At 33.7% G+C, this 12720-nt stretch overlaps 1 pseudogene; it reads left to right on the forward strand.

Moving 5' to 3' along the window:
- Nucleotides 1–11103: 11103 nt before the first annotated feature.
- Nucleotides 11104–12048, forward strand: LOC129489745 (olfactory receptor 4A8-like; annotated as a pseudogene).
- Nucleotides 12049–12720: the final 672 nt, after the last annotated feature.

Consider the following 12720-nt stretch of genomic DNA (forward strand, 5'->3'; position numbering starts at 1 on the left):
GTATTGTTGGAAATGTAAATTGCTGTGGCCATTATAGGAAACTCTATGGAGGTTGCTCATAGAGTTATAAATATCATCTAGCAATATGACTTCTTGTAATATATATAAAGGAAATGAAATTAATATCTTGAATGCCTGCACTTCCATGTGTAGTGGAGTATTATTCATAGTAGTCAAAATATGAAAACAAAAGCTCATCAAAGATGAATTGGTAAAGACAATACATATCCAATGTGGAATGATATATATGTATCTATATGCCTAATATGATATTATTAATTATAGTCCATTCTGTACCTTAGATTACTAGAATGTATTCATTCTGCATAGCTCAAAATTTGTGTCATATATGTAATACAATATTATGCAATAAATATATATATAACTCAACATTATTCAACCTTAAAAAAGAGGAAGATCCTGCCATTTTTGGCAATGTCTATGGACCTGGAGGACTTTAATAACTTCATTATTTTCTTTCACTTTTAATTAATGAATAATAATATTATGTATGCATTGGTTACCATGTGATGTTTTGAGATCACTTGCAGTAATATTGATGAACCTGGAGCGCATTTTGCTACGTGAAATGAGTTCCTGAATGAACATTTAGTGTGTTAGTTTTACAGTCTTTATTATTTTCTAATTAATACAACTAAGATTTTGGCTGACTTTTAGGAGCTTTGGTAGGTTGTATTTTTATAAACATTAAGTTCAAAAAAATTTCTAATTTCCATTGTAATTTATTTTACCAAAAGCTTGTTAAAAAGTGATTTATTTAATTTTCAAATATGTAGAAATTTCTGGATGATTTTATTTTTTATTTTTTCATAAGTTATTGGGTTGTAGGTGGTACGTGAGTAGTTTCTTTGTGAGATTTTTGTACACTATCCACACAACCATATTGGTTATATTTTATCCCTTGCCTTCCTCCCACTCTTCGCCCCAAGTCCTCAAAGTCCATTGTATTATTCTCATGCCTTTGCATCCTGATAGCTTAGTTCTCACATATCAGTGAGAACGTAGAATGTTTGGTTTTCCATTCCTGAGTTACTTCACTTAGAATAATAGTCTCCAGTCGCATCCAGGCCAACTCAAATGCTGCTAATTCATTCCTTTTTATGGCTGAGTAGTATTTCATCATATATATATATATATAAATTAATATAAATTATCTATCTTTCATCTACCTACATACCCATCATTTATCTAATCTACACACACACACATATACATACATAAAATATGATATTATTAACTACAGACCTTATGCTGTACCTTACATCACCAGTACTTCTACATCCAACATAAATAAAAATTTGTATTATTTGCCTTTTGTGTTTGTATATATAATGCAATAATATTTCATAATAGAATATTATTCAACCCCTCAAAAGAACATTCTGTCATTTTTGACAACATGAATTAACCTAGAGGTCTTGATAACCTCTTTGTTTTATTTTGTTTTTAATTGACAAACAGTAATTGTATGTATTTGTGGGGTACACTGTGAGGTTTTTATGTCATATTGACACAAACATAACTAGAGGACATTATGCTAAGCGAAATGATATCTTAAATAGATATTTAATGCTCTGATTTTCAGTCTTTATTATTTTCTAGCAAATACAAGTAATATTTTAGCTGAGTCTTACAAGCTTTGCTATGTTGTGTTTTAATTATCATTAGGTTTGAAGTATTTTCTAATTTATGTGATTTATTTTTACTAATGGATAATTTGGAACTGGATTGTTTAATTTTGAGATATACAGAAAATGTCTGGCTAATTTAGGTTTTTATTTTCTAGCTGAATTTCTTGATGTTCAGTTACATATTTTATTATCATAATCTTTTGAAATCCATTGATAATTACTTTATGAACCAGCATATGATTGGTTTTGGAAAATGTTTCATATGCACTTCAAAATAGTGTGTATTTTGCAGCTGTTGGATGTGATGGACTCTTATGTCAATGGGTCAAATTTATTAATGATTTTGTTTAAACCTTAAATATCTTTATAAATTTTTGTGTTTGTATGTTCTTGCACTTACAGAGAATTTTGCTAAAACCTTCCTGTATTATTGCCGATTTACCTATTTCTTCTTTTAGTCCAATCTATTATTAAAAAATAACTTAAACAAGCCCTACTAAAATAACCTTTATCTTCCATTAGTTTCCTTCATATATTTCCTGGTCAATTCCCACAATATTTGTCCCTTGAAGCCCAAACCCATCTTCTTTTGTTAAGAAGGGTATACAAACTCCGTTCTGGCCAGGTGCAGTGGCTAACACCTGTAATCCCAGCACTTTGGGAGGCTGAGGCGGGTGGATTACAAAAATTAGTGGGGCATGGTGGCACATGCCTGTAGTCCCATCTACTCAGGAGATGGAGACAGGAGAATCACTTGAACCTGGGCGTCAGAGGCTGCAGTGAGCTGAGATTATGCCACTGCACTCCAGCCTGAGCGACAGAGTGAAACTCTATCTCAAAAAAAAAAAAAAAAAATTCAAGTTCTGAGCACATCTTTGAGTTTTCACATCATCTCTGTGAAGCTTCCATGCATTTAAAAGTATTAATATCAATAAAAATCATACCTTTTTTCCTGTAAAAAAATAAAATAAAATAACGTAAAAAGTGGTGCTTTTAGGTACACAAAAATTTAAAATTTTGTCTTCATGTTACTAATCTTTTGCCATTACAAAAATCTATTTCTGGCAATATTTCTTTCTTTGGAGTCCAGTGTTGTCTGCTATTAGCATAGAAACAGTGTTCTTTTCGTCAGAGTTTATGAGTTTATTCTATTATTTTATTTTTATCTTTTAATCATGTTATTTAAGATGTTTCTCTTATAAGAGTCTTAACATTGTGCTCTATTTCTTAAATAGGAGAAATTTGCTCATTAAAAAAATTAGTTATATACTAGATTTAAATCTAACATAAATAAAAATGTGTATCTTTTGCCCTTTGTGTTTGTATATATAATGCAATAATATTTCATAATATAGTATTATTGTGTTTTATTCAATACCAATTATATATTGCATTTGGATTTAAATCCAACATATAATTAATTCCCTTGGTTTTGTATTTATTAATGTTACATATGATTAACATTCATTTTATTTATTCCTATGTTTCTTGTTTCAATTAGTTTGCCTTTTTTCTTGCGTTTTCTTTTTTTCTATTTCAAAGCTTTTTTCTTCTTCTCTGAGATCCTGAGATCAGTTTTTTTAGAGCTCTTATTCTATAGTTTGTGGCTGGTTCTAGAATCTCTACGTATGTTTTTAAATCAGAAAACCCTGCATTTTACATTGACTTCTGTGAGATTTTGTATGGATTCTATGTTGACATTAATATTCAGTTAGCACTGAGAAGGTGTATTTCCTTAGTCTTCTAGTTTTCTTTTATTTTTATTATTTTACTTTAAGTTCTAGGGTACATGTGCACAACGTGCAAGTTTGTTACATATGTGTACATGTGCCATGTTGGTTTGCTGCACTCGTTAACTCGTCATTTACATTAGGTATATCTCCTAATGCTATCCCTCCATGCTCCCCCCACACTCTGGCAGGCCCCAGTGTGTGATGTTCCCCATCCTGTGTCCATGTGTTCTCATTGTTCAATTGCCACCTATGAGTGAGAGCATGCGGGGTTTTCATTGCTTCTTTTAAGAAATTGTCTGTTAGTCATATTATTTTATTTTCTTTCTTTTTTTTTCTTTTTCTTTGAGAGAGAGTCTGGAATCTGTCCTCCAGGCTGGAATGCAGTGGTGCCATCTTGGCTCACTGCAACCTCTGCCTCCAGGTTCAAGCAATTCTTGTGCATCAACCTCCCAAGTAGCTGGGATTACAGGCACCAGCCACCACACTCATCTAATTTTGTATTTTTATTAGAGACAGTATTTCTCCATGTTGACCACGCTGGTCTCAAACTCCTGACCTCAAATGACCCACCTGCCTTGGCCTCCCAATATACTAGGATTACAGGCATGAGGTACTGCACCTGGTCTTATTATTATTTTCTTGAATTCAGTATGTTCTTAAAATTTTTGTCTGTATTTTGCTTTTATTCTGCTGTCCCTTTTCTGTTTATCCTTTTTAAACAAATTATTTTTTAAAATTCATTTTCATGAAACTTTTAATACCTTATAAATTCATAACAATATTTTCAGTAGTTTTAGAGAATTTTCAGCTATAGTTCTTCAAATATTTTGCCTACCTGATTCTTTTTCTCTTCTTTTTCTAAAATTGTAATTGAAAGTATGGCAGAGTTTTACACTGAGTCCTTTATATCTCTTTTATTCTATTTTTTTCATTTGCTTTTTTTGTTCTCTAATTTGGTCTGCATATTTTCTCCTAGTATTTCTTGCAATTTACTAATTCTCTAATTTTTTGTCTCTAATTTGCTGTTAAATTCAATCATTGAGTTTTTGATTCGTCATTGTATATTTTAGTTTTCAATTTATTTGGTTCATTTTATTATCTCTTGTGTTTTAATATTTGTACATACTAAGGTTATCTAAAAATGCTTATTTTTCATTATTTGGATCGTCTATGTTTGTTTTCATTGCACTTCCCCTCAATCAGGTCATGTGTTCTATACTTTGTTACTTTTTTTGATTTCCAATTTTGCATGTGGAATGTAAAAGAGGCAATTCAAGAATTTTTTTGGATTTTTTTTTAACAGGGAATTTCCTATGTTTCTACTTGAGGGTTGGAATTGGAGAAGTAAAATAATCTCAGGTAGTCTTAATTCAATCAAGAAATTAGATGACCCAAGCTGGACTTCAGTTCCTTTCAGGACTGAACCTATGTCTGTGCATTCCTACTCCAAGAGTAAATCCCCTCGTGGTCTCAAATGAAAGCCTTGTTGCTTACAAAGGACTTTTTTCTTTGGTAGACCTTCAATTTTTACATGTTGTCACTTAGGGTAAAGCATCTACAGAAATTTTCCCCCAGCTTTTTAGGCTATCATTTATGGCTTTCAGAATTATTTCATAGTTTTAGAGAAAAGAGACTCCAAATGTGAGGTTCTGCTCTCTAGCTTTCTTTCTCTTTTTTGAGACAGGTCTTGCTATTTTGACCAAGCTGGACTCAAACTCTTGGGCTCCAGGGATTTTCCCACCTCAGTCTTAAAAATAGCTAGGACTACGTAACATGCTGATTGGTTTGGCTATATCCCCCGCCCAAAACTCATTTTGAATTGTAATCCTCATAATCCCCATGTGTCCTGGGAGGGACCAGGTCGGAAGTAATTGAATTGTGGGGGCAGTTTCCCCATGCTGCTCTGATGATCTTGAGTGAGTTCTCATGAGTTCTGATGGTTTTATAAGTGTCTGGCCTTTCCTCTGCTGGCACTCATTCTCTCCCTTCCTGCCCTGTGAAGAGGCATGAATGTTAAGTTACCTGAGGCACCCCCAGCCATGCGGCACTGTGATTCAATTAAACTTCTTTTCTTTATAAATTACCCAGTCTCGAGTATTTCCTTACAGCAATGTGAGAATGGACTAATACATATGCATTTTTCCTTTTATAAAGAAATATACATTGTATCTATATTTAACATTATAATTTGGTAATAGGGACTGCAGAGAATTATGATTGACTATGGGATATTTTTGGCAATTTCTATGTTAGTTGATATTTTTGATGTATTTTTTATTATTGGAGCTAATTAATTCAGATTCTGGGCTGTTGTAGGCATCATCTGATCTAACAAACATTTTTGTGTCATTTAGAAAACTGGAAAGCACTAGTAGTTATTTGAATTCAGCTAGAAGGGGCATAGAGAATTATGGCTTATTTTTATATTATTTCTCCATCTTGGAGTCATAATTTAATCCATAGTATCTTTGATCATATCTGATAGTTATTCATAATTAAAGATATGCTTGTGCATCTTTTACCACTTACCAATAAGAGAGCACTGTGATTGTGGACATCCTCTTCTAATTTTTGAAGTGACACATATTACATTTGGTGTGAATGAATTTAATCCATTTATTACATTAAGTTGAAAATGACAAACTTTTAGTGGAGCACGTTACATGATAAAGACCTTAGCTGGTTCAGATAAGTATTTATGGGACTCTTTCTCTAAGGCTCTTATGACCCAGAAGATTCGATATTTAACTAAACGTATGCTGAGATGAAGGTGTTCAATGAAGCCAATGGTAAGCCAAGCAATGAAAATAGCAGTGGAAACTCTTAAGCACTGCTCCCTTATTGTCAAAAAAAAAAAAATTATTTATTGTAGAAACAGTTACTGAATTGATACTAGAATAAAATTAAAGGATTGAATTAATGGACTACAGATTATTATAATTATATCTGACATTGATTCAGGCCTTGAACAAAAGCCTGTACTTTAACCTAAAACTGCAGAACTGTGATTACCTACCTTTCAAAGAATCAGAATGTCAACTTTTGTTCTTAGTCTCTGTGCCTCTGAGGCTCAGGGCTCCTAGGGTTGGGCTTTCTAACAGGAAGGTTAAGGCCCTCCTTGCTGTGAAAATGCTTATGGAAGAGAATTTGGGACTGCTTCTCCCTTTATTCTGGCTGAAGTATTACTTGCCTTACCTCAGTATTTCATAATGTGACACTGATAATTCATTATTCAATTTACTTTAGAATTTTTCTTTGCACATGAAAGGCTTTTCACATTACTTGGCATTTAGCTAATCTTCCTTGATGAGACACAAGGCTTTTTCCTCTAGGGATTTTCTGAAAAAAAAATGTTTTATTAAAACTTTTTAATAAAAGTTTTCAGAGAGATTACTTCATGTGAATTTATTCTAAATATTTGAAATAACTCATATATAATAACCTTACTGTCTCTTTTATTTAAAACAGTGATGATGTAAAAGTCATAGATTGTGTCTACACATAATTATATTCCTGATGGAATAACCCAAGAAATATCTGAAGAGTTAAATTTCTGCCCAAGGTAGAGTATTCAGTTGGTATCAAGTCCTCTAGGTGTGATGTTTTCTTTTCATATCCTCCATTTCTTATAAAAATTTGTGGAAGTTCTAAATTTACTAGGATGAGGTGGGGGAGATATAGGGACATTTTGATTAGAAAAGATGTGGACTTAGGGGTATGCTATTTGAATGATATTTGAATGACTGAAAGACTGAAGAGTTTGTGTTCTGCCTGTAAGAAAGCTCTCATTGGTTATTTCCATGAAGTTAAATTTCAGCATTGTCCTTGTTAGGTACAAAGTGTAATACCTAAGCAGATGAATGTTATCATAAATCCTTAATCATAGTAAAGTACTTATGGTTGCTTTGCCATAATTGAGATAAGTTTCACATAACAAATTTAAGTGTTGGTAAATTTTTGTTTTACTTGTATCACAAATTAGGGGCTTGTCCAGGTTAATTTCCACTAATTAGGTCAATTTTTGCATAGTTATGAAAAGACAGTGTCTTTGTTTTTCTATGAAGAATTTTTCCAGCAGGTGAGAATATTTAACTACTTTTCTACATTGTTTCAGCATCTTCATATTTTGGTCATCTGCTTTGGATGGTGCCAAGCGTCTCTAATGACTAAGATAATAAGAAGCCTGTGTGTAACTGTGTGTAACTAATGACTAAGATAATGAGAAGCCTGTGTGGAAACTGTAGATTCTAGGCACTGTTCCTATCCATGGATCAGCCATCCATATCCATGTGTTTTAGGATCACATATACATGCCTGAGGTAGCTACATTAACATTTAGTGAAAGAAGCATTGCTTTTCTGGACCACAATGTGAGTATCTGAAACCACTGACAAGAGATATTCATTGAAAATTCACGTGATATGTTGAAATGTGGCTAATATCTTAAATATCATATGATTTTGTTGAAGGAATTATAATTGGGAAAGTTAAGCTAGCAAACATGGAAATTTTTTGGAATATAAAATTTATAGTTGGTTTTAATATATAACCTATATTTTCCTTTTCTCTTTGCCAAATAAGAAGAAAAACATGTTCCATATTACATGTACAATAAACCAATTGACTTATAATCTTCATTTATGGGATGTTATATTTTATATGACTTATTAATAAATGTGTACAATTGCTTTCAGGTATATTTCATTAGAGAGTTTAAAATTGCAGATCATTTCAAGTGTGTTAGAGTGTGAAGGAACCAATGCCTGTTATGTTCTAGAAGCATAATGTGGATTTTTCTTATGAATCTAAAAATAATCCTAGCAAACATACTCATAAATATATATGCTCAGGAGCGTACCTAGTCCACTGTCATTTAAATAGATTCATAAAACTGTGACTGTAAAATAAATACTCTAGAGTTTTTTTGTTTTTATGGCATTCTATCTTTTGAAAATGTCATGTTCTTAGGAAACTATGCTAAATCTTTTTTTCTAGAAAAATATTAACTTAGCAGTTTACATTGAAAGCCTAGTAATGCTATCTTTCAGTTTCTAAAGTATTCCATTTTTAATTACTTAAATTCTAGAGGATAGTTTACATACCCTCTCTATTACAAGTAAACATTTAAATTGCCAAAAGAATTATCCATTTGAAATCTAGTTCTGATGATGAAATGGGGAAACGTCACTAAACCTTGCAGTAAGTAAGGTGTGAGAAAATACCAGAATTGGCTATGGACTACAATATTCACTTGTGTTTTCAGCAGGTTTGTTTCTATGCATCTATAGCTTCAACAATGCCAGAAATCTAGAATCAGCTGGAAGTGGTAATATGAGTGAGTTATGTGGAACATTCTTCACAGCTGGCTTCAAGAGACAAATTCTCCCTGCACACGTCCTCTTCCACCGCAGGATTTCTGTAAATGGAATCATGCTGTCTACATTTGAGACTTAGTAATTCTGCAGTTTTCCTCAGCAGTGAGTAATAAGAAAGTTTGGGTTTGTATCTCTACTCGTCCCATTGTTCTCTATAATTTAAGTTTGTCCATAACTGTCAGATCTAGAGACTTTGAGGAATAAATTTTTTTTGAATTTTTTCTTTTTTTAACTAGGATCCTGTCTGTGTTTGTCTATCCCAAAAAACTTCCTGAGTCACCCCAGGAACTCACAGGAGGTAACACTTTCAGTATTTCCTCACTAAAAGAGATCTCTCTGAAGCAGGTTTTAAAAGAATACTGGCCTCACTTAGTTATCTCATTAGTCTTCTTATAGTGTGTGAATACTCATTTATTAAATACAGTTTCTCTATTTTCTGAGTTTAGCCTTCTTTTCATTTTCTGAGCTCTCTCTGATGGTGCTTCCAACTTTTTCACTATCCATCTGGTTGCTTCTCATCAAGATAAATTCCATCACAGGTAAAATTACTACTCATATAATTAAATCATCATTTTCTAAGGCATATAATTTTATTGTGTGCCCCTCAAAGCTTTTCCTGAATTATATATATCTTATCCTTTTTTTCTGGACTATGTCTATAAATCTTTTCAAGTTGACAAAGATCTGCATGATTTGTTCTGATCCTATGTTCATAGTGAAGCATTCAGGATCACTAATAATAGGTATCATTTATTGAGCCCTTCCCAGGTGCCAGCCATTATTCTAGGAACTTTACTTCCTTTTAATAAAACAACAACTCTACGAGGTAAGGACAGGGATCCCCATTTTTAAATTGATGAAAGTAAGAGACAGAGAGCTTTAGTAAATGGCCAAGAATTGTAAATGGCCAAAAATCTCATAAAAATAGTGAAGCTGAAGTTGTAGCTGAAACAGTGTGGCGCCAGTGTCCACATTATTCTCCACATGCTACACTTTCTCTCTAAGGATGTCTTGGATCTTACCTAGATAGGTACATACTTGGTGAGAAACTTACAGTCACTACTTACTCACTATAGTCATGAAACCCCATGTCCCACCGACTACCACTTTTCATGTAAGAGTCATGAGCTTTGAAATTTTTATTTAATTATAATTTTTTAAAAAATTAAAAAAATTGTCAGCAGAATACCATAAAGGGGAGGTACACTAATATTTCTGTAGGTAGTTTACTAGAAAGGATTCTGAATTTCTCAAATTTAAACTCATTGTTTTCCAGTGAGCAAACTGAGACAGACTTGTAAATGTATTCAGAAAATGACACAAATCCATGCCCTCTTACTCTGAACTTGCAATTTGTCCTAGAATATGCTTGATTTTGGAATCTGCTAACTAAGATTCTATTTTTGAGTACTCTCAGTATCCAAATAGTGTTATGAATAAAACCATGTCCCACTGTTCTGTACCTCTTTCTACAGTGTCTATTTTCTCCTCTCTCACTACCTTGCCCAGCCCAAGAATTCAGAAAAAAATACTAATGGCATATTTGGTTTTTGGTGATAGTCATGAGTTAGTTCACTTGAGTTCAAATTAATTGCTGAAAATTAGAATATTGTATGTAAGTGTTGTAAAAATTGGGATATAGGCAAGGATAAAATGGAGAGAATCCCAGCTAGACCAAGTAATTGCTATAGGGAACAATGTAATTAATAATATCACAGCAATTTATACAGTTCAGAGTCCTGTCTAATGAAAGACGAATGAAGACTGAACATCCTTCAAGGCATGAGGGAATGAAGCCTAACAGTAGAAGGCCAGTGTACTGAGTGAGATATTTCAGAAGAAGTTATTCTTGGTGCTACACAGATCACATCATAAAGATACCACAAATACAAACACAAAGGACTAAACCTATGTCAAATTTTTTATTTAGAGTTTATTGCCACCACCAGAAGATAAGTTTCCTTAGGCCAAGAACCTGTTGCATATTCATCATAGCTGACTTCTGTGCCAAGAAAAATGTTTTATATAAGAAGTTATAAAATGTATGGATGGTTGTTGGGACTTTAACACTTCTTCTGTAGGGAGTATTCACTGAAATTTAGAAGCCTTTACCTGTGGCTGAAACTAAAATCTTTGAGGAGAAATTGAATTGTCAAGGGAAGATGGGCTTTTTGGGTGAGAAACTCAGTAGAGACTTACTAAATATTTATTGTGTGTGAATCACTATTCAGGATACAACAATGCAGATGTGCAATGGATGTAATCATATTCCTGTTCACAATTTCGTTACAGGTCCTGTTCTCCTGAGCTCTCACGTCTGATACAAGCCTGATAGAAGATTAAATGAGACAGAATAACAGTATTACAGAATTTGTCCTCCTGGGATTTTCACAGGATCCTGATGTGCAAAACGCATTATTTGTCATGTTTTTACTCACATACACGGTGACAGTGGTGGGGAACCTACTCGTTGCGGTGACTATTATTGTCAGCCCTTCCTTGGGCTCTCCAATGTACTTCTTCCTTGCCTGCCTGTCATTAATAGATGCTGTATTATCCACCATTTCTCCCATATTGATTGTAGACTTACTCTGTGACAAAAAGACTATTTCCTTTCCAGCTTGCATGGGCCAGCTATTTATAGACCACTTGTTTGGTGGAACTGAGATCTTCCTTCTGGTAGGGATGGCCTATGATTGCTACATGGCCATCTGTAAGCCACTGCACTATTTAACCATCATGAATCGACAGGTTTGCATCCTTCTGTTGGTGGTGGCCATGACTGGAGGTTTTCTTCATTCTGTGTTTCAAATTGTTGTTGTGTACAGTCTCCCTTTCTGTGGCCCCAATGTCATTGACCACTTTTTCTGTGACATGTACCCATTATTGGAACTGGCATGCACTGACACCTACTTTATAGGCCTCGCTGTAGTTTTCAGTGGTGGAGCAATGTGTATGGTCATCTTCACCCTTCTACTAATCTCCTATGGAGTCACCCTAAACTCCCTTAAAACTTATAGACCGTAAGGGAGGCGTAAAGCACTGTCTACCTGCAGCTCGCACATCACTGTGGTTGTCCTCTTTTTTGTTCCCTGTATTTTCATGTATGTTAGACCTGTCTCAAACTTTCCTACTGATAAATTCATTACTGTGTTTTATACAGTTATCACACCCATGCTGAATCCTTTTTTATACACGTTGAGAAATTCAGAGATGAGAAATGCTGTAAAAAACCTGTTGTGTAAAAAGCTAACTATAGTTAGAATAAGAGTGTCCCTCCTCATGTAGATAAGGATGTATGTAGACAAGCTCTTCCCAGTGAAATTTTCAGACTTCTAAGGGTAATTCAAGGATCCCACAGTGGAAGACAAGATTTAGATGCTCCCAGCTCAACTGAGAAATCATCCCATTATGGCGTCGTTTGAATTTCAAGATCTCAACCTCTATATCCAGGCTGAGAGTGGATGAGGCTGCTTGGGTTCAGGTCCTATTGTGCATGTTTTAAATTATGGTTTTTCTCTATTACACATCTATTGAGACACGGTATTTCTCCCATATGCCCAGCAGAGAATGCAAAAAGGGAGGAATAGGTCATTAAAATATATGCTTCTATTCAAAAGTGAAGGCTATGGTGGTTTTTCAGTGTAATTTATTTAAAGACTTTGTGCAATATAGAAGCACCATATTCACAAATATCTTTGAAACTAGCCCTTCTCAGACTTGAGCTGAAACTCTATGTGCAGTCAGATAATATTCTTAAGAATATTATAATTATGTTCATCTAGCTTAAAGTACTTATGAGACACACCATAAATTTTTCATAGTGTCTTAAACTCCACAACTTTGAAATGACTTTTATTTGAATGGCCTTTCTTACTTTTAGAGTACTTAGCTCTTTGAAGAGACTGGAAAGGGAAACAATTTTTATCTTTGAAATCAGCAAGTTCTGGCTCTTTTATG

This window comes from Symphalangus syndactylus, chromosome 1 (assembly GCF_028878055.3).
Source record: "Symphalangus syndactylus isolate Jambi chromosome 1, NHGRI_mSymSyn1-v2.1_pri, whole genome shotgun sequence".
Taxonomy (NCBI): domain Eukaryota; kingdom Metazoa; phylum Chordata; class Mammalia; order Primates; family Hylobatidae; genus Symphalangus; species Symphalangus syndactylus.